Source organism: Engystomops pustulosus, chromosome 1 (genome assembly GCF_040894005.1).
Source record: "Engystomops pustulosus chromosome 1, aEngPut4.maternal, whole genome shotgun sequence".
NCBI classification, from domain to species: Eukaryota; Metazoa; Chordata; class Amphibia; order Anura; family Leptodactylidae; genus Engystomops; species Engystomops pustulosus.
Window position 1 is genome coordinate 144,090,248 of NC_092411.1, and position 21,959 is coordinate 144,112,206.

Consider the following 21,959-nt stretch of genomic DNA (forward strand, 5'->3'; position numbering starts at 1 on the left):
GCCCGATCCCAAAGCTGAAACACTTTTAAGAGATGGTCCTGGCGCTTGCTGGTCCTTCTTGGGTACCCTGGAGCCTTTTTGGCAACAATGGAACCTCTCTCCTTGAATTCCTTGATGACGCGATAGATTGGTGACTGAGGTGCAATCTTTCTAGCTTCGATACTCTTCCCTGTTAGGCCAGTTTTGTGCAGTGCAATGATGACTGCACGTGTTTCTTTAGCGATAACCATGGTTAACAGAAGAGAAACAATGATGCCAAGCATCAGCCTCCTTTTAAAGTGTCCAGTGGTATGATTCTTACTTAATCATGACAGATTGATCTCCAGCCCTGTCCTCATCAACACCCACAACTGTGTTCGGGCCGAGGGATATATTAAGGGGTAGGTAGTGCCTCTGCATGAACTGTTGACACAATGGGGGTCATTTATTAAGGGCCCGATTCGCGTTTTCCCGACGTGTTACCCGAATATTTCCGTTTTGCGCCGCTTGTACTTAAATTGCCCCGGGATTTTGGCGCACGCGATCGGATTGTGGCGCATCGGCGCTGGCATGCGCGCGACGGAAAACGGGGGGCGTGGCCGAACGAAAACCCGACGTATTCGGAAAAACCGCCGCATTTAAAAACCGAAAATGTGTCGCATAAGGACCGCTTACCTTCACCTGGTCCAGCTCGGTGCATTCCGGCGCGATGAGTTTACTTTCAGCGCAGCAGCGCCACCTGGTGGACGGCGGAAGAACTACCTTATTAAATCCCGGCCGGACCCGAATCCAGAGCGGAGAAGCCGCCGCTGGAACGCGAATGGACCGGGTAAGTAAATTTGCCCCAATATCTTTTTATGCAGCTGCACCTGCACAATTTATGTGATTTTAAGTGTTTTTAAATGTTTGTCTAAGTGTGATATTTATCAATAAAATTTTCTATTTTTCTGCAATTATATTGTATTGCATCAATAGCCCCATACATACAATTCCCCTCTTTTTTCTTGTAACATGATCTAATTTAGGGATTTATGGCTAGAATAGTCTAATGTTCCTACTAATATATGTGCTAACACATGTTTGTTAACACTGTGGTCACAAATGCATTAACTTTGTGTTAACAAACGCTCTACTGCCATATGTGAATGTACCTTCAGTTTTTCAGATGCAGTTTTTGGGCACTTGTATGCTGCAGATGCTGGAGTGTCCCCCCTGCTCCTCCCCCTCCCAGGCTCCCACAGACCAGGAAGTGATAGAGATGCCGGGACGGAGCTTGTGGAGGAGGAGGTGAGCAGTGAATATGTAATGACTGCACCTGCAGCTGCTGCTGCTTTGATGCTCCCCCCTTCAGTAACTGTCCTGTAAGTGTAGTATATTTAAGTAAAGTGTATACAGTGTTATGTACTGTATGGATTCATGTCTACACTGTGTATACTGGAAGTGTATTGTGTGTTGTACCATGTATACTATGCATGTTAATGTAAATATAGGGTATGCCGCATGTGTTCAGGTCTATATTGTGTGTTCAGCATGTATACATGTTTATATAGTGTATACTGTAAGTGTATTGTGTGCTGTATGATGTATACTATGCATGTGTTAATGTATATATAGGCTATGCTGCACGTATTCATATTCATATAGCATGTACTGTAAACATTTGTATGAAGGTGTACTTATGCGTTTAAATAGACTATGATATGTTTATACATACGCTATATGTAGATATAGGGGCACTTACTTACCCTTCCATGTGCGTTTCCCGAGGTGCGTTCCTCAACGAGAATGCACAGCTGCCCCGATTCCCTAAGATCATGCGCCCAATTTCCTGCATGTGTCGCTTCCCCGCTCAGGTCCCCGGAGTTCAACTTCTTCTTCCTGGTGCATGTAAGTTCTTGGCTTGCGACACAATTTAAATGTTAAATCCTGCGCTTAGTCTGAATCGGTAGGGTCGTCCGATGGCCACCCCCCAATTTCTGTGTCATAAAAGCCGGCACAGCTGCGCCAAAATCTGATCGCGTGTGCTAGATGTGGTGCAAAAAGGAAATTGTCGGAATATCCACAATAGGGCGGTCTGTGGACCCTTTGTAAATAAGCCCCATAGTGTCTGTGGCGTAACTATCAGGTCTCATGACGGGAAGATAACACACATACAATTGATTATTAGAGTTCATGGACAGAGGCATGTCTGTGCGCTCTGCCCATGCACACTGTGTGACATTATACTGTATGCACCGGGATAGCGCACAGACATGTCTATACCCACGCTACTGCATGGGACGCCACGTGGAAACTGCCAATGGACAATTTATTAGTGATTGGAGGCTGCCACTAGACATGTTATTAGTGAGTGGAAGCCGCTGCTAGGACATGTTATTAGGGGAGGCTGCTGCTGGACATGTTATTAGTGAGTGGAAGCCGCTGCTGGACATGTTCTTTTGTGTGAAAAAAAATAAACTGATTTAACGGTTTAATGACCAGACCCATTTTGTTTTCATTTTTCACTCAAGTTTTTTTATTTTCCCATGTACAAAGCTGTGTGAGGGCTTTTTTTCTGCATAACAAGTTGTACTTCATAGTGACGGAATTTAATATTCCTGCCGTATTCCAAATGTAGTGAAAATGGTTAAAAAAGGCACTTGTGCCACTTTCTTTTTGGCTTGGATTTTACCACGTTTACCACTTTCACTTTGCGCCCCAAATGACATGTCTACTTCATTCTTTGGGACGGTGCAATCACAGAGATACCAAATATATCTAGGTTTTTATAATGTTTTCATACATTAACAAAAATTAAAACGTCGTGTACAAAAAAAAAATTCTTCATTTTGCCGTCTTCTGGCGCTAATAGTTGTTATTATAGCTATATGCTATATTTGGGGGTTGCACATAAATTGGGGCAAATTTACTTACCCGGTCCATTCGCGTTCCAGCGGCGGCTTCTCCGCTCTGGATTCGGGTCCGGCCGGGATTTAATAAGGTAGTTCTTCCGCCGTCCACCAGGTGGCGCTGCTGCGCTGAAAGTAAACTCATCGCGCCGGAATGCACCGAGCTGGACCAGGTGAAGGTAAGCGGTCCTTATGCGACACATTTTCGGTTTTTAAATGCGGCGGTTTTTCCGAATACGTCGGGTTTTCGTTCGGCCACGCCCCCCGATTTCCGTCGCGCGCATGCCAGCGCCGATGCGCCACAATCCGATCGCGTGCGCCAAAATCCCGGGGCAATTTAAGTACAAGCGGCGCAAAACGGAAATATTCGGGTAACACGTCGGGAAAACGCGAATCGGGCCCTTAATAAATGACCCCCATTGTGTTTTGAAATACAATGTGTGAACGCAGCCTTATATTGTACATGCAATATTGACTTGTAGAGGTAGGTGGGCCCCCAGAATCAACTTCACTGGTGGGCCCTATGTCCCCCAGTCCGACCCTGGGCGAACCTATGGCACCCATGCCAGAGAGGGCACACACAGCCCTCTCTGTGGGCACGCGTACCATCTCCCTGTTAATCACTGAAGCTCAGGCAATGCAGGAAAATCTGCCGAGAGCTTCAGTGATCTCTCATACTGTAGGCTGCATCTGACCTGCTCTGTGCTCACTAGTGCTGCCTTAGACACAGAGCAGGTCAGTGCCTGCCCCTCCCCACTCTCCCCCTCCTCCCCACAGGCAGCAGTCAGGCAGCTTTGGGACACTAAACAACTACAGGTCCTTATTGTTTAGTGACCCAAACTGCCCTGTATAACAGCTTCCCATGGCCACATATCTACTACCCCTGGCCTGGATCCCTTGTTGCTGTGCCATGCTGCCAGTGATGTCAGGGTGCACTACACTGCCCTCACTGACAGCATGGCACAGGTGCCCGGAGCTCAGGACCAAATTGGATTCAACAATCCTTCATATTGCCCCTGCTACTGGCAATATTTGGTCCATGAGCAGCTAAAACACCATAAAGTCCACACCCACTACTGTATGGGGGTAGTGTTCCTCACTGTATGGCGGTAGTGTCTCTCACTGTATGGCGGTAGTGTCTCTCACTGTATGGTGGTAGTTTCTCTTACTGTATGGCGGTAGTGTTCCTCACTGTATGGGGGTAGTGTTCCTCACTGTATGGGGGTAGCGTTCCTCACTGTATGGGGGTAGCGTCCCTCACTGTATGGGGGTATTGTCCCTCACTGTATGGGGGTAATGTCCCTCACTGTATGGGGGTAATGTCCCTCACTGTATGGGGGTAATGTCCCTCACTGTATGGGGGTAGTGTCCCTCACTGTATGGGGGTAGTGTCCCTCACTGTATGGGGGTAGTGTTCCTCACTGTATGGGGGTAGTGTTCCTCACTGTATGGCGGTAGTGTTCCTCATTGTTTGGCGGTAGTGTTCCCCAATGTATAGCGGTAGTGTTCCTCACTGTTTGGCGGTAGTGTTCCCCAATGTATGGCGGTAGTGTTCCTCGCTGTATGGGGGTAGTGTCCCTCACTGTATGGAGGTAGTGTCCCGCACTGTATGGGGGTAGTATTCCTCAGTGTATGGGGGTAGTGTCCCTCACTGTATGGAGGTAGTGTTCCTCACTGTATGGGGGTAGTGTTCCTCACTGTATGGGGATAGTGTCCCTCACTGTATGGAGGTAGTGTTCCTCACTGTATGGGGATAGTGTTCCTCACTGTATGGGGATAGTGTTCCTCACTGTATTTGCTCCTGCTTAGTGATATTATTGGTGATATTGGTCTGTTTATTATCAGTATGGTAGTATTTATCTTGAACTGGTAATGGTCATGATACTACTTTATTATATGTCCCTTATAGAAGAGGATTGTCAGTAATTTTAGGCTAAATAGCCGGGTTGGCTCTCTGCAATGATTACATGGACTTTGGCTTGCAGTTTGGGCACTTGGTCTCTAAAAGGTTCGCCATCACTGCACTAAGTGATTAGAGACAGCGTGTGCCTCACACCTCTAGTGAGCTCACACAGAAGATCCAGGACAAAGCTGTGGCTTCCACTATTGGCCACAGCTACATCCCAGCCTGCATATGCAACCAGACTGGTGACCAAACTCCTGAGGTTCACTCTCCAAGATCACTCCCAGTAATCCGACAATTTGTACAGAATCGTTTGGCCTCTTGCTGCTGTTGGTTCGAATAAAGAACGGTAAGTTATTTTTGCACAACATTGCCTTCGTCTGGTCCCTGCTATTGCTGTATCACCAACAAGGGCGCCCCCACCTATCATAGAGGGACTCATACTACAGACAACAAGGGGTTGCCCCAGGGAGAACCAGTACATCAGCCTCTCCCTGCTGGGAGAGGCTACCAGGCTGTAGGACAGCCCTCCGGTCCCTATACCAAGCACCGTGACACTAGCGTGCCTAGGCCGCAACCGACAGCCACTTCGGTATTCTGGGCCCTGGCTGCCTCCAGGCCCCAAGAGAAAAGGCTAGGCCCCAGTGGGGGATGTTGCAAAGGAGAGAATTGAAAAAAGAGGAGGAGCAGCTTCTCTCAATTATATTTTCTTGGCTCGGCCCTATCGCGTGTGTTACCAGCGAAACGCATGTGATCAGTAACCAGCACCGGGTATCTTGCATTTAATCAATGTAAGACACCAGGCGCTCCTTTCAATCTTATACAATTACAATGATGGGGCAGGCACCCATCACTGAGCTTACATTGCATTTCTAAACACAATACAAGTGCCGGGTGTGACAGCACCCTCAGGGTAAGCAGCATTGTCTTTCTTGTATGCTATTCTGTGGATAGTGGGGCTTGGTGCTTTCCTAGGGTTAACAAGAAGCACTTGAAGCACTGTATAATGAAATATCAGGGTCATCCTGTACTTTGCTGTATAATAATTCACCTAGGGAGTTATTAAAGGAGTAATCCACGATCAAAGAAAATAAATGTGAACAGCAATAGATGGAGTAAATTAATAACAGGACTTCTACTTAATTGTTTTTCTGGTTTCATCATAGGTTGTGTGTTTACATAAAGAGACTGCAGAAGTTATTGCATCAATGGCACAGGAATATCACTGGACTACTCAGCTGACCGTTGCTCTGGCTAGTGATGGGCTACGATGGTCATTAGGTAGTGACAGAAGCCATGATACTTCTATGGAGCACAGAAGTAAGATGAGAGAAGTTTTATTTTATTTTACTATGGCTGTCACTTGAAAGCTTAGTTCTGTTATTGTATCTAAGCAGTAACCTTGGACACTTTTTTGGTTTTAAATGCCGCGGTTTTTCCGAATCTGCCAGGTTTTTGTTCGGCCACGCCCCCTATTTCCATCGCGTGCATGCCAGCTCCAATGCGCCACAATCTGATTGCGTGTGCCAAAATCCCAGGGCAATTCAGGGGAAATCGGCGCAAATCGGAAATATTCGGGTAACACGTCGGGAAAACGCGAATCGGGCCCTTAGTAAATGACCCCCAATGAGTTTGTTTCTGTTCCCTTATCTATTTAGTAAGTTTGCTTATAAACAGCATAGCATAATTCCTTTAGGTCATGTTTGTTCATGTTTATTAGGGGGAGATGTAACTAGACTCTCACACAATTTTTTTAAGCAAAAGTTTCCTTATTCTTGGACAAAAATGAATGTGTTCTGGGCAACACATGCATGTCTATGGGAGCAGGGGCTGGAGACAGGCTGTATCTAATGAATCCATAGGGTATGAAGAACATGAGGGGGCTGTATATAAAATAACCATGAGGGAGCTGTTTGGTAATATAAACTATGGAATATTCTAGATAACAGGAGACTGTTTCAGTTTCTGAATTGTTAATGCCACCACATGAGTTTCCTGCTGTGGGGCCCACAGATGCTCTGGCGCCCAGGGGCCTACTGAATTCTGGAGCCGACCCTGGTGATGATGGCACTTCAGTGATGGCACCATCTGGGATCTGCCTAGTGCCCCCACCCACTTCAATGGCAGGCATCAGACAATTGCTATGACACCCATGCAGGGTTTCGTGGCTATCAAAGCAGGATAATAGCAAGATCATAGCTGTCAGCAGACTCATTTACAGATACAGTGAATTTACAATATACTGCAATACTGTAGTGTTACAAATGATCCAGAGTCAATTCCCTATGGTTAAAGTACTAGAGTTCTAGAGTCTAGAAATACAGTAAAAAATTTAGGAAATCTGGGAGAACAAGGATCCTATTACCCCTTAATGAATGGAACGACAGATTGAGAAGGACCCTCATTCTCTTGATACAAGGGGTTTCATCAGTGAGGTCCTCACCAGCCAGAATATTATCCCCTATCTGCAATCTTATATATTAAGGCATAAGATGCTAGCTTGTTACAACCCCTGTAAATGGCTAACATAGGAGAGTTTATAGTGCTTGTTTATGATGGACATCTAATTTGGATAGTAATCTGAAAAATGCTGGATTCATTTACATCTATGTGAATCTCAGACTTATCTCTAATGAATAATATTACAATAGAGCAGTGATGGCGAACCTTTTAGAGACCAAGTGCCCAAACTGCAAACCAAAGTCTACGCTATCATTGCAGAGTGCCAACCCGGCTATTTAGCCTAAAATTACCGACAATCCCCCTCTATAAGGGACATATAATAAAGTAGTATCATGACCATTACCAGTACAACATGATAAATACCACCATACAGGCAGTCCCCGGGTTACATACAAGATAGGGTCTGGAGGTTTGTTCTTAAGTTGAATTTGTATGTAAGTCGAAACTGTATATTTTATAATGGAAGTTCTAGACAATTTTTTTTCTTTTGCCCCAGTGACAATTGGAGTTTCAAAATTTTTGGTGTAATTGGACCAAGAATTATCAATAAAGCTTCATTACAGACATCTTACAGCTGATCATTGCAGTCTGGGACTATAGTAAAGCATCAAGAGAGCTTCACCAGAGGTCACAGTGGGCAGAGGGGTCCGTCTGTAACTATGGGTTGTCTGTAAGTCGAGTGTCCTTAAGTAGGGGACCGCCTGTACTTATAATAAACAGACCAATATCACCAATAATATCACTAAGCAGGAGCAAATACAGTGAGGGACACTACCCCCATCCAGTGAGGGACACTACCCCCATCCAGTGAGGGACACTACCCCCATCCAGTGAGGGACACTACCCCCATCCAGTGAGGAACACTACCCCCATCCAGTGAGGAACACTACCCCCATCCAGTGAGGAACACTACCCCCATCCAGTGAGGAACACTACCCCCATCCAGTGAGGAACACTACTCCCATCCAGTGAGGAGCACTACCCCCATCCAGTGAGGAGCACTACCCCCATCCAGTGAGGAGCACTACCCCCATCCACTGAGGAGCACTACCCCCATCCACTGAGGAGCACTACCCCCATCCACTGAGGAGCACTACCCCCATCCACTGAGGAGCACTACCCCCATCCACTGAGGAGCACTACCCCCATCCACTGAGGAGCACTACCCCCATCCACTGAGGAACACTGCCCCCATCCAGTGAGGAACACTACCCCCATCCAGTGAGGAACACTACCCCCATCCAGTGAGGAACACAACCCCCATCCAGTGAGGAACACAACCCCCATCCAGTGAGGAACACAACCCCCATCCAGTTAGGAACACTACCCCCATCCAGTGATGAACACTACCCCCATCCACTGAGGAACACTACCCCCATCCACTGAGGAACACTACCCCCATCCAGTGAGGAGCACTACCCCCATCCAGTGAGGAGCACTACCCCCATCCAGTGAGGAGCACTACCCCCATCCAGTGAGGAGCACTACCCCCATCCAGTGAGGAGCACTACCCCCATCCAGTGAGGAGCACTACCCCCATCCAGTGAGGAGCACTACCCCCATCCAGTGAAGAGCACTACCCCCATCTAGTGAGGAACACTACCCCCATCCAGTGAGGAACACTACCCCCATCCAGTGAGGAGCACTACCCCCATCCAGTGAGGAGCACTACCCCCATCCAGTGAGGAGCACTACCCCCATCCAGTGAGGAGCACTACCCCCATCCAGTGAGGAGCACTACCCCCATCCAGTGAGGAGCACTACCCCCTTCCAGTAAGGAGCACTACCCCCATCCAGTGAGGAGCACTACCCCCATCCAGTGAGGAGCACTACCCCCATCCAGTGAGGAGCACTACCCCCATCCAGTGAAGAGCACTACCCCCATCTAGTGAGGAGCACTACCCCCATCCAGTGAAGAGCACTACCCCCATGCAGTGACCAAATATCAGGGGCAATATGAAGGATTGTTGAATTCAATTCGGAGGGGGGTTTGTAGGGCAAAGTGTGTGTTGTGGGGTGAAGGGTGGGAGTACTGCATAGCAAAGTTACAGGGAACCAGGCAGGCGAATTTTCAATCAAATCACCACATATGTTACATGTTTGTGGCCATATATATCTACCTCCCTTGGTCCGGAGCTCTGGGCACCTGTGCCATGCTGTCAGTGAGGGCAGTGTAGTGCTTCCTGGCATCACTGACAGCATGGCACAGCAACAAGGGATCCAGCCAGGGGCAGTAGATTTGTGACCATGGGAAGGTGTCATACAGGGCAGTTTGGGACACTAAACAATAAGGACCTGTAGTTGTTTAGTGTCCCAAAGCTGCCTGCTGCCTGTGTAACACACACAGAGCAGCTCCTGCTTCCATGTACTCACCGGGTGTTGTGTAAGCTCCGGATGTTCTGCCCTCATTCTCACGGAGTTCCCGGCTGCAGGGGAGGAGGGGGAGGGAGGGGAGGAGGGGGAGGGAGTTGAGGGGCGGGCACTGACTTGCTCTGTGTCTAAGGCAGCACTTGTGAGCACAGAGCAGGTCAGATGCAGACTACAGTATGAGAGATCACTGAAGCTCTCGGCAAGCGGCAGATTTTCCTGCATTGCCTGAGCTGCAGTGATTAACAGGGAAATGGAACAGGAAGATGGTACGCGTGCCCACAGAGAGGGCTGTGCGTGCCCTCTCTGGCACGCGTGCCATAGGTTCGCCACCACTGCAATAGAGTATTAGGAGCCTATCAACCAAGTCTATCATTATGCAAAATGGCCTGATAGTAAGTACCTTTATGCACCTAAGTACATGTACCTGCTGTTGTTAAAGGTGCACGGGGCATGTATCTGCTATATTATAAACAATCTAAAAATATATTTTAATACAGTATCATTGCAGTATATTGTACGAGCAAATAAAAAATGGCCTCATATCCAAAAATACCGAATCTTTCAAAATATAAAGATAATTACCCCACATGGTGAACATCATAACAGCAAAAAATTGTACGATCAAAACTTTTTTGTTATTTTGCCACCCATTTGAATAAAGAATTTACATCAAAAGGTCATACGGTTTCCTCAATGTTATCAATGAAAATCTTTAAAAAAGTTATAGGTGAGGAGGCGTGGCTTGCCTGCTGACCAAGATGGCCGCGTGAACAGGGAGCTTCATCCCTACAGAGAGGCAAAACCAGCTTATAATCCAGCTAAACACCCATCCGAAACAGCGAACATGCCAGGGAACGTGGTGGGCACAGCGAGCAAGAACACCCGTGAGCCCTTAAACAAGTCCATAGGACAATATTTCCCTGCGGAGCCGCCGAGGAAAAAATATGGCGCCGAAGGCAATAGGCGCAAAACCAGCATTCCGCATGGCAACACAGGCAGTGAGTCTGACGTGAATAAGGCTAATTCCAGACCGGCTAGATTGAGCAAATCCCCACTAAACAGAAACTCACCTGATATAGGAAGGGGGCAGAACAGTGATAATTCCTCCAGCTTGAGCCTCTCTCCTGCATATAGAGAAGAGGATAGTAGCATGTTCCCTCTCCAACTACAGCTACAGGAGAGCTCAAATTCCACAGTAATCCCACACCAAAAATGAAAGAGTACCTCAAACTCTCCAGGCATAAGCCCGGTAAAAAATAAAATCCATAAGCACGAGGCTAGAGATGGGCGAATCGATTCTAATGATTCTAGCTTCGGTTAGAATTTCAGGAAAAATTTGATTCGTCACGAAGCCGATGTTTATGCCGATTCGCCGGAACGAAGTTGTTTTTTTCCCCTCATGTTTCTGCTAAATGGCCGCGAGAACAACGTGTTACATTGGGGCAGAGAATTCTGGGAAGGAGAAAGGAACACCCCCGATGACATCTGCAGACCTGTAAGCCAATTAGCGACCGGCAGGCTTATGTGATGTCACACAGCCCTATAAAACCCAGCCATTTTCTATCTCAGCACTTCACACTTCATGTTGTAGCGTCCAGCTGCTGCTATTGTACTGTGCAATTCTTGCTGCAATCCCTCGCTGTTCTCTGAGGAGTTCTATATACCCCAAATAGCAGTTCTATTTAGTGACAAAATTGAATAGGAAGAAATCTGTTTGACATTCATACATCTACAGTAGTGAGCTGTCAGTTGTGGGTTATCTGTATAACGCACATTGCCATACCTTTTGGGGGCTCTAGTTTACAGCCAGATTTACGTTTGAAATCCACATAGTTTATACAGTGATTTTCGCAGAAATTAAACTGTCAGTTGTGGGGTATCTGTATAACGCACATTGCCATACCTTATTGTGGCTCTAGTTTACAGCTATATTTACGTGTGAAATCCACATAGTTTATACAGTGATTTTCGCTGAAATTACACTGTCAGTTGTGGGGTATCTGTATGAGTTGGGGTTCTAACTACCTGCCTCAGCTACTATTTTGATGCTGCCACCCGCCTGATGGCATACATCTTCTGCTAGTTGCACCACCTGCCTCCTACCATCTTTACCAGGGACTGGAATTGTCCGCCACCTCGACACTATATCATGGTGCCACTCTGCAGGCTCCTGCTGCTTCTGATGCCACCTTCACACTATATCATTGTGCCACTCTGCGGGCTCCTGCTGCTGCTGCTTCTGATACCACCAACACACTATATCATTGTGCCACTCTGCCGCTCTTGCTGCTTCTGATGCCACCTTCACACTATATCATTGTGCCACTCTGCAGGCTCCTGCTGCTTCTGATGCCACCTTCACACTATATCATTGTGCCACTCTGCAGGCACCTGCTGCTTGGGATGCCTTCTTCACACTATATCATTGTGCCACTCTGCAGGCTCCTGCTGCTTCTGCTGCCACCTTCACACTATATCATGGTGCCACTCTGCAGGCTCCTGCTGCTTCTGATGCCACCTTCACACTATATCATTGTGCCACTCTGCGGGCTCCTGCTGCTGCTTCTGATGCCACCTTCACACTATATCATTGTGCCACTCTGTGGGCTGCTGCTGCTTCTGATGCCACCTTCACACTATATCATTGTGCCACTCTGCGGGCTCCTGCTGCTTCTGATGCCACCTTCACACTATATCATTGTGCCACTGTGTGGGCTCCTGCTGTTGCTTCTGATGCCACCTTGACACTATATCATTGTGCTACTCCTGCTGCTGATGCCACCTTCACACTATATCATTGTGCTACTCCTACTGCTGATGCCACCTTCACACTATAACATTGTGCCACTCTGCAGGCTCCTGCTGCTTCTGATGCCACCTTTACACTATATCATTGTGCCACTCTGTGACTTTCCCTGTTCCTGCCACTATGTTGCTGACACCTGTGGACTCCTGCTGCTTCTTCTGTCGCCACCTCCACACTCTTATCATTGTGCCACTTTGTGGCCTCCTGTTGCTGCTGCTGATGCCACCTCCACACTATATAATTGTGCCACTTTGTGGCTTTCCCTGTTACTGCCACCATGTTGCTGCCACCTGTGGGATCCTGCTGCTGATGCCCCCTCCACACTAAATCATTGTGCCACTCTGTGGCTATCCCTGTTGCTGCCACCATGTTGCTGCCACCTGTGGGCTCCTGCTGCTGCGTCTGCTGCCGCCACCTCCACGCTCCATAATTTGTCATTGTGCCACTCTGAAGCCTACTCATGCTGCTTCCAACTGACCGATGTCTCCCTGGAACACCCTGTGATTTCCATAATGCTGTTGTCACCCTCCATCACTCTATGATGTTGCCACTATGTTTCGTTTTCCCCTTCATTTCATCTGTCAGAAGGATGAGAAGCTTCAGGATTAATAGCCAAAAGCAGGAGTGGATACAGAACAAAGAGGACATGCAAGTATCCCATTTGCTGCTCATGTTTATTCTGGATCAACTCCAGTTTGTTTTTTGGCTTTAGCAATACTGATGGATTATTGACCGATTGAAAGAGGACACTGACACGTGTGAATGCAAATAAATTAATAAATGTAATAAGTTTATGTGAACACAATTATTGCCTTGTGCTGGCTGTCTTAGGTCATTGACCTCTGACAAGAATAGACATTGTACAGCTCTGTGAATGACAGCTGTAGCTGGACTCTGCAAGACTTCCCCCATCACTAAAGACTATTTTTATATTTAGTTACACATTCTAGCTTTATCATCAGCTTTATGTAAAGGACATATATGGCATCATGTGTTCTCTTATGTCATCAGTCACATGTCTATGTAGATTGTGAGGGGCAGTCCCAGGATTTCACTATATATAATAAAGTTTATTTGAATGCTCTGGGGGGGGAGAAGGTGGATGGAGCACTAAGCAACAACGTGTCACCTGTGTCTCTGTCCGTACTCCCTACCCCCACCATCTCCCATGGGGGATGACTCTGTTATCTCTGTATGTCTGTCAGTCTGTCTGTCACTCTCTCACACCCATAGATAACTTGCTGTAAGCCGCTGCAACGACATTACTTGGGGGCTCTCGTCCGAGATTATGGAAGGAACCAAAAGAAATAATTCATGGCGGGCAGTGGCTAACAGGACAACAGGGAATCACACTATTGGACTGGTGAGTAAGACAATTAACAAAATTGTATTGGCTGCTGTCCAGGTGTTGTTTTCTTGATGTTTAGTAGGAAGTATGGTTTTCTATGGGTTGAGTGTATGTACAGTTGTCTATATTTAGTTGTGGTTAGAATAAGAAAGATGACTACATGAGTGAGTGAGTGACGTGTGATTGAGATAAAGGAGCGCTTGAATTGTGATCTCAAGAAACACACCCCTGAAAAGATTCTTTACTCACTTCCATGCAGTACGTTCGGGCGAAAGATAGACTTTGTGTGAAATTGTGAAAGTGATGCAGGTTGTTAAGAAGTACTGGAGTACGAGCTAGGCAATGCTCCAGGGGCCAGTGTAACATAGGATAGATTGTTTTGAGTGCTCCTGCATATGTTAAGTAACTAATTGATGTTGTTTAAGGCCATTCTGCATGGAGCCTAGCAGATTCTGGTGGTAGTTTAACCAGCTGCGGTATACAAGTTGATGCTAGACGCTTGATCCGGTGGAAATCAGGTTGGCTGTGAAGGTAGGGTGCAGATTGGTTTTTCTACACCCGGTGATAGTTACTGATTTTTTCAGGTGAGGGATCGCGTTTTGGCCTGCGATATCAGAAGTCTGATCAACTTCTTTTGTTTAATTACTGTAGTGGCGCGGACCGGTAGTTAATTAGTTGCGCCTGTAAGGTCAGGTGTGGATGGGAATATCGGGGTCTAAAGCTAATGCAGGAAAGACCACAGAGAGTGGGGAGCTACGGCAGCAGAAATAGTTACTAGACAATGTATGGAGAAGGCAGTTAAAAGATGCGGCCCTTGGGAGCTAGAGATTTAAGTGATGTGATTTGGAGATACACAACAGAATGAACTAACAGTAACTTTTAACAACTTTAAGAATTGTGCCTTATCTGGAAATAGTATAAGTGAATTAACGTGTCTATGTTTTTTTTCCAGGTAATGTGAGTAAAAAGAGAGAACTTTCTATTTGTATTGTCATAGGGTAAAATGTTTAATGTAAAATCAAACGGATATGCTTCAAATTGGTTAACTGGTACAAGGTCACGTGACAACAAATGAGCTCAGTTAAATTTTGCGTTCTGTGTGCATTTCGTATGTTTTTGTGTAATTGTGCATGTGCATTTTTGTGGATGTAAAAATTTGATGTTTCTACTTTTAGGTGCATGCCATTGCTTCTGGAGTTATGTGCATGTTGTGGAATGTTGGAAAGATCCATGCCAATTGATTGACAGGAGCAAAGTGCCATCTGTGACCATTTGGGGCTAAGAATAGGTTATGTCACATTTTTGGAGTCTGTTTAAATGTCACTTACTTGTAAAGTCATTGTATTATTGCATGGTAGAAATTGTATTACTTATGGTTTTTAGTGCCTGGGTAAAGGGCTGCCCAGGCATCCAATGTATAAGGTAAATTATAAGAATACATTTGCAATTAAGATCTTGGCAATGTCTTTATTTGTTTTATTTGTTTATATGTGATCTACAAATAAGTGTTTTATGTGTTAATTCTGCGCAGTTGTAGTTGGAGCTCCAGTGAAAAATTTGTCATAAGTGTCATATGTGGGCCCATTGTCTATTTATGTGAAATGTATTTTGTACTACCCTTTTTGGTGTCATTTGTTTCACTTGTGATGTCAGACAGCTGACACATACAGTGATTTGTATTTCTTATTTGTTGTCTACAACAGGTGCAAAGTTTCCTTGTGTGTGGATCATAGAGATAACAGCATAAGGGTCTGTTTGAGACTATTGTGGAAGAATGGTTTCTTTATGCATCTTCACTCAATGTTTACTTTATATTTGTTCATATACCGCTTTTTGCTTATTTATTACCTGAGCTATTCAAATTGCTTTTTATATTGATTTACAAGGTCACAAACAAATATTATCATCAATTATGTTTTAGTCTAGTTGTTTAAGTTAGTGAGATATGCAGTCTCCTATTGAACATTTGTCTGTCTCATTGAGTATGAAATTCTTCCTTTATTTAATTCTGTTTTTATATCATAGTAGTGTGTTTTGTACCCTGCTATATTACATATTCAGGGTCCAAAAAGACGGGAGATATGATATGGTTAAATAAGGAATGACGGACATATGGGACTGTGGGATAGAATACAGACTGGTCACAGGAAATTCTCATAGTATACAGGTGACTACATTGCTCATTGTCTAACTGATACTTTAGCTTGTCTTGTAGATTTCATCCTGAGGAACCTACTAGATCAGAGATCTTCTTACCATCCTGACAGCTGGGATAGAGAACCACTCCTGCCCTGTCAGCACAGGAGGAGCTGAGGGCATCGCTGATACATGTAAGCTGGAAATTTAAAGCAACAGCTGAAGATGCTGAAACAGTACAAGTCCAGTGTGGTCCAAGCTCAGCAGAGTCCAAGGGGAGATGATTAAAGCTTTCTGAAGTCAGAGGATGTGACCCTTGAACTTCTGGAGTTTGGCGCTGCATAAGAAGATCCCCCTACTTCAATACTTTATTTGATACAATCCCTTAGATATAGTGAAATGACTGGTCTGCAAGAGTTCCAGAGTTTTAGTATTTCCTTATGAGGTTGTGGCCCAAATGGTGAATGACTTGGAGTGTCCTGGTCCGGGGGATCCGGCCAGAAGTAGCTGTTTGGGTGCAACGACATAAGGAGGCAATAAATGTGTTCAAAAGGAGGAAATGTGAATGCAAATAAATTAATAAATGTAATAAGTTTATGTGAACACAATTATTGCCTTGTGCTGGCTGTCTTAGGTCATTGACCTCTGACAAGAATAGACATTGTACAGCTCTGTGAATGACAGCTGTAGCTGGACTCTGCAAGACTTCCCCCATCACTAAAGACTATTTTTATATTTAGTTACACATTCTAGCTTTATCATCAGCTTTATGTAAAGGACATATATGGCATCATGTGTTCTCTTATGTCATCAGTCACATGTCTATGTAGATTGTGAGGGGCAGTCCCAGGATTTCACTATATATAATAAAGTTTATTTGAATGCTCTGGGGGGGGAGAAGGTGGATGGAGCACTAAGCAACAACGTGTCACCTGTGTCTCTGTCCGTACTCCCTACCCCCACCATCTCCCATGGGGGATGACTCTGTTATCTCTGTATGTCTGTCAGTCTGTCTGTCACTCTCTCACACCCATAGATAACTTGCTGTAAGCCGCTGCAACGACACACGTGAAAAGAAGGGCAAAATGATCAATGACGTCAATGCACTCTTTTGGGGGGCTTTCCACATGTATCCGCGTTTAACAGAACAGGTTCTGTCGTAATCTATGGAATCATCTGATGTCAGTGTAAAAAGAGTGCACTCTTTGATGTTATAGTGGGATCTTGGCCCTCAGCTCGGTCCTTTCGAGCTGGCACAGACGTTACCTTGTCAGGCTGCGTTCCCGCTTTGCTTATTTGCGGAAGTTGGCCTATGTAAGTACAAATGGAAGTGAAGAGTGAAGCGATTCTAAGAGCTGCGGCTGTCATGTGCGTGTCATACTAAAACGCAGCATTGTTTGAAGACCAAACCACGCTCCCTATGCATATTTAAGCATGGCACAACCTTCTACAACACCCTACAGGCTCTCTGCAGCCAGGAAATGCCTGTTTTTTAACGTGATTCGTTTTGATTCGATTCGGGTCCAATCGATTTTTTTCAAAAATTCGGCGAATCGGGACAAAGCAAATTTTAACAAATTCGCCCATCTCTACACGAGTCAGAAGCAAGCCAGTCAGCATGTCAACATGATTTTTGACTAGGGAAAAATTGGCAGGAGGACTGGGCCTCCCTAACATGGAAAAATACTATTATGCCGTTGTTCTGGACCAGACATATTATTGGTGGGGTGATGCTTCCAAAATTTGGTGCCAACAAGAAGTATACCTTAACAATAACCATCCACTAATATTTAGATCATACAACTGACTATGGGGTCTAAACACACCTTATTCTAAGATACTCACCATCAAAGCAGTGGATACCGCGTGGCAGGAGCTGCTACAACTACACCGTTCCCTTGCAGCAGAATCCGTCTGGAGTACCTAAGCTCCAGAACTACAAACCTAAACCTGACCAAGTGGGAAAACAAAGGGATACACTCCCTCCAAGATATATGGGGACTCAAAAACATCATGTCTTTCTAATAGTACACATGAAGATATGGCTTTACAGGAAGTGAAATACATCCCTACCTAAGGATACGTAGTATTCTAAAAGATACCAGCCCAACCATACCACATATGGACCAAACTTTATTAAACTACGCAGGGATACCAAGGAATAAAGGAATTCCAAATAAAGGAATCTCCTTCTACAAATTATTGCAAGAAGGTGACAAGCAGGGGAAAATTGCACCCATGATCAAATGGGAGAGAGACTGGCAGGCCTCAATCATGCCAGCAGAGTGGAAAAAAGCAATTTCCACTATCTATTCAGCATTCAGATGCGTCTCACACCAGGAAGCGGCAAAAAGCCACTCCGGGAAGAATGCAACCACTTCCTATTCAGGAGCACACACGGTCGCACGCATTGTGCGCCGAGTGCGTACCACGGTGCTATGAATCTACTTCGTATATAAAGAATACTGAAGTGTTTAAACGCCTTACATCTGTTTAAAAACATAACGAAAATAAGCGCGGGCTCCAGCTCACTCTGAGCTGCTGCACGGCATTTGCAGCTTAGAAGCACGGTTGGAAGTGGTAGGTTTCCTTTAAAGTTCCATGTGGTTGTCCCCTTGCATGGATTAAAATGTTAGATCAAATGAGTAATTGTAGGGCACAATATTAACATTAAACCTTTTGGAAATTTTTGATTTTATGCACATTGTGTTTGTATTTCTTCTTCCCCGTTATTACATATATGGATTTTAAGAACTGCTGTTTTCTGCTATTCACACATACACTGTCTACATAAGCAGTGTTATCTTTGTATGGAATTAAATGCAAACCTAGTATTGTACAAGAAATAATAATAAGTGCATAAGAAATTATTTCTGTGCTATACATAGTTCATGGCTTTTTATATTAATTATGTATTCTAGTATATGTAAAGTATTACATCCCAAAGCTATTGAATTAATAATCACAATTATGTTGTTATTGGCATAAGGCAGACACATTAAAATAACCAATAGGCCTGAGAGGAATGTGCCATTCAAAGTAACGCTATCCATTAAATAAACACATTTCTTTATATTGAGACAATAATCTAATCTTGCACATACCTCCAGATGAGTACTAAGTACTGCCATAATTCAATGATTCAATACAATAGAGTATACTAAATAGTTTTTGGTAGAGCAACTAATAGGTGGATGCTGCAGTGCTGTGGTTCCATAATAAGATTTTCCGAGATTGAAAAAAAATGGCAGGGTAAAATAGAATAAAGTAGAATAAGAGAAGATAACAGTAACATATGTGTCAGCATCATACCCTGACTTTGGTGTACAGCTGAAGAGGTGCTGGTAGTGTTGATCACTGTCAGTGTGAAAACAGATTTAGGCTATATTCACACTGCCCTTGCCCGCCCGTACCGTATCGGGCAACGGCAGTGTACGGGTACGCAGCTCACCCCCGCCCCTCTCCATAGGAAGTTATGGCGCACGGCGCCGTACTACGGACAGAGATAGGACATGTCCTATCTTTTTCCGGGATACGGAGCGGTACGGTGCCGCACGTGTGCTGCACCGTACCGCTCCCGTAGAGTGCCGTGCGCCCATTGACGTCTATGGAGGACGTATATCGGCCGTATATACGTCCTCCATATGTTAGTGTGAATGTAGCCTTAAGCTTGCTGGCTTTTTGGATTGGATCGTACTATACCCATCTCTCTCTTGCGTTTCGTAGGTAACCTGCTGTGATTGACAGCCACTCACTCTACTCACATTAATAATCATGTTTCTTAGCCCCATACAATTGTAATTGAAAAAAACCACACAAAACCCGGATAGGTTCTGGTGTTATAGGGCCTAGAAAACAGTACTGTATTCCAGGATTGTATCTGTAATTGGTGTACTAGGGTTCTGTAATCTTTTTAGTGAACTTCTTCACATTCCCTCCTCTTTGCTATATAAAACAGAACTCCTGCAGTGTAAAATTTCTAACTACAATCCTGAATAAAAATTTATTTTTCATTGCTGCTTCCAACACACATAAACATGTCATTCCACAACTTTCCAGGGCTTCTACTAGTGTGGAGCAAATTTGAACTACAAAGTTCTTCATGCACAAGTTCAGGTTAGGCTCAACCTCCCCACCAGTAACACACGTGAAAGTACCCTAGGGACTAGTTTTGAAAAAAATTTTAATGAAAAAAATAAAAATTCAAATCACCCCCTTTCCCTAGAACTGATATAAATGTAAATAAACAGTAAAGATCATAATCACATTAGGTATGTCCGAAAATTCCCAATCTATCAAAATATAATAACAGTTTTTCACTGCGTTTAACCCTGTAACGGAAAATAGCGTCCAAATTTGAACATGGCATGTTTTTGCCATTTTGAAAAATATTAAAAATTCAATAAAAAGTGATCAAACACTCGAACAGTCCTAAAAATGGTAGCATTGAAAACTTCATCAAAAGTTGCAAAAAATGACACCACCCACAGCTCCTACAAACCAAAGTATAAAAAAATGTTAAGAAGATGGCAAAATTAAAAAAGAAAATTTGTACAGGAGGTTTTAATTTTTGTAAATGTATAAAAACATTATAAAACCTATACAAATTTGGTATCCCCATGATCGCACAAACCCAAAGAATAAAGTAGTCATTTGGGGTGAACAGTGAAAGCCGTAAAATCCAAGCCCACAAAAAAAATGATACAAATGTGTTTTTTCATCAATTTCACTGCATTTGGAATTTTTTTCCCGGTACACGGCATGGAAGAATATATACCATCACTATGAAGTGCAATTTGTTACGCAGAAAACAAGCTGTCACAGAGCTCTTTACATGTAAAAAAGAAAAGTTATATATTTATGATTGTGGGAAGTGAAAAATGGAAATGAAAAAACAAAAAAGGGCCAGGTCCTTAGAGGGTTAAATATACTCCCCAAACATGACGTCACCTTCATCCTATACGTACACACCAAACAGTAATGGCAAACGATGGTTATGATGGCACAATTGTCACCATTATTATAAATTAATAGGCAACATCAACGAACAAAATAAGATCTGTGTGAGAGGTACAAATCTAACTGGGGTCACCGCCTTGTATGTCTTGTATATTATAGTTTAAATGTTATTAAATGAATGTCTCTGTTTTGGTATGTTTCTAAATAAAATTGAATATTTTTGTGTACTAAAAAGAAATTGTTGAGCTGTTTTCATGCATTTCTTTATCTCTTTATGGATTAATGTGTATTTGTTTGCACAGGCTCCTCTATTTGGCTGTGCTAGCCAGTTTATTGCATTCAACACAACCAAAATTTAACAAGATTGGAAATACCATACAAAAAGGGAGGACCACACGCAAAAGGGGGGTAAATTGCGTTTGTTCCCCCTTTTTTGTAAGGCATTTCCAATCTTGTTAAATTTTGGCTGTGTAGGTGTTTTACTTACACTTTTAGTGACATTATTGTCTGTTATTTTTAACGGACTTACCATTATGCAATGCTATTATGATTGTGTAACCGTTACTGTGGACATATGCAGTTTTTAACCCATTGTAGTCTACTCATTATTGTCTTTTGTGTTTTGTGCATTTACTAAATTTCAATAAAAAATTATAACATTTAGATAATTTACGACTAAGGCAATTTTGTGTTCAAATTTTTTTTGATATCTGATCATACTGATGGTAGTTTTGTGGCTTTACCATTCAGTTTTGTAATTTTTTGTACAAGTTCTTTCTTAGTTTCGCTCATCAATAGCTGCTACGCAACACTATCTTCAGTTTTTCCTACTCATACTTGCTGTTAGATTCCCTTTAACTTTCAGAAATGCATATGAAGTAGTTGTTATTTGTGAAAGTTCATTTATTTTTTCAGTTCTGTAATTTGTAAAAATGATAGCTTCATAAAGGTTGTCTACAAAGATTTTCTGGCATGCAACTTGTATTAAGTTCTAAATTAAAAAGTTATACTTTCTCTTTCTAATAGTTCTTTAAATGTGTCATTGAGGAACCATTAACTATGTTCTACATGAAAACCTTTAAGCTAGGAAATAAAAGACTTATGAAC